The sequence below is a fragment of the Tigriopus californicus genome, chromosome 12 (genome assembly GCF_007210705.1).
Source record: "Tigriopus californicus strain San Diego chromosome 12, Tcal_SD_v2.1, whole genome shotgun sequence".
Classification (NCBI taxonomy): Eukaryota; Metazoa; Arthropoda; class Copepoda; order Harpacticoida; family Harpacticidae; genus Tigriopus; species Tigriopus californicus.
The window spans coordinates 17980184-17981351 of NC_081451.1; the positions used below are offsets into that span (position 1 = coordinate 17980184).

Genomic DNA, 1168 nt, shown 5'->3' on the forward strand with positions numbered 1-1168 from the left:
AAGAAAAAGTACACAATTGCAGTAAGTAATGTTTCAAAATTGTCCTGAAGGGAAGAATTGTATGAAAGGGCGGGGTGCAAAAGCAAAGTACTGCCACAGAGTATTACACTTTGCTTGATTTTTAAAGTGATGGAAGTACAGTTCCTTTTCTCGAAAAAGGAGCTGTAATTCCATTACATTTGAAAATTGTGTGATTGTAACGACCCAAAAACGAAAAGAATTACCTGACAGCTGAGGAAACTGAAGGCTCAACAGAAATTGTCAATTTTTGCTATTCTCAGAGAGCCCATTATGAACAATGAATGGATTGAAAATTGTGCTGGCCCATAATTACTCTGAGTGTGTTCTTGGTCTTGTTGGACTGACTACCTAATTGTTCAGTGTATTTGTCAAGCAGGGAAAATCCCTCTTTGACTTGAGTATGATGCATTAAATTTGTAAGATATCACAACCTAAGAGGAGAAGAACTCAGAGAGCAACCCTCGGAGGGAAAGGAGCTGGAAGTCAAGAAGCATTACCGCCAGGGATCTTAACAGAGCAGACTATACGGAAAAAGTGATCAAGATTGTTCTTGTATCTGCCCCGTGGAGGAAAAAAATGAGAACCTTTTGGGAATTATCCAGGTGTCCATGTCATCCCTCCAATAAGTTCTACGTGAAGTCAGCCAAAGGACCTTCAATCCAAGCCAAGCAGACTTTGTTCCTGGATTTGCATAGTGTTGAATCCCAGATCCCTGTAGAACCCATTTGCTTCCTTGTCACCATATCCAGCCCATCCAAACCCCCTTCCCCAGGCCAACTGGCTGAGACATTAAGTATTGTGAAAGTGTGAAAGGTTGGTTAGTGAAATAGAAAACTTTAAAGAAGAACTTAGCATTCTTGAAGAAGTAGAACGGGGTAGAAAATATATGTTTCATAGACTTGGAGAGTGACCCCAAGCTGCAAGCCAAGTGAAACCCAACTTTCATATCCCAAGTAAGGAGTCAGACAATTGAACACGAGTTGTACTCATGGGGAGTAATAGTAGCTTGTAGCAACTAGTCTCCATAGTCACATTTGTACATTACATGCCCCTAGTTAGGCTAAAAACCGGAGACCTGAAGATAGGTCCAAGAAACTAAGCCCGTTTACTAGGTGCTCTTCATCTCCAAGAGCTATCAAGTAATCCA

The 1168-nt window shown here is 41.1% G+C and overlaps 1 protein-coding gene across 1 annotated transcript in view; it reads left to right on the plus strand.

Moving 5' to 3' along the window:
* Positions 1-1168, plus strand: part of LOC131891736 (uncharacterized) — a 16468-nt gene continuing 15300 nt past the window's right edge. The window contains exon 1 of the mRNA XM_059241374.1: positions 1-21. The gene's annotated coding sequence lies outside the window, so the exon portion shown is untranslated. The remainder of the gene's footprint in view (positions 22-1168) is intronic.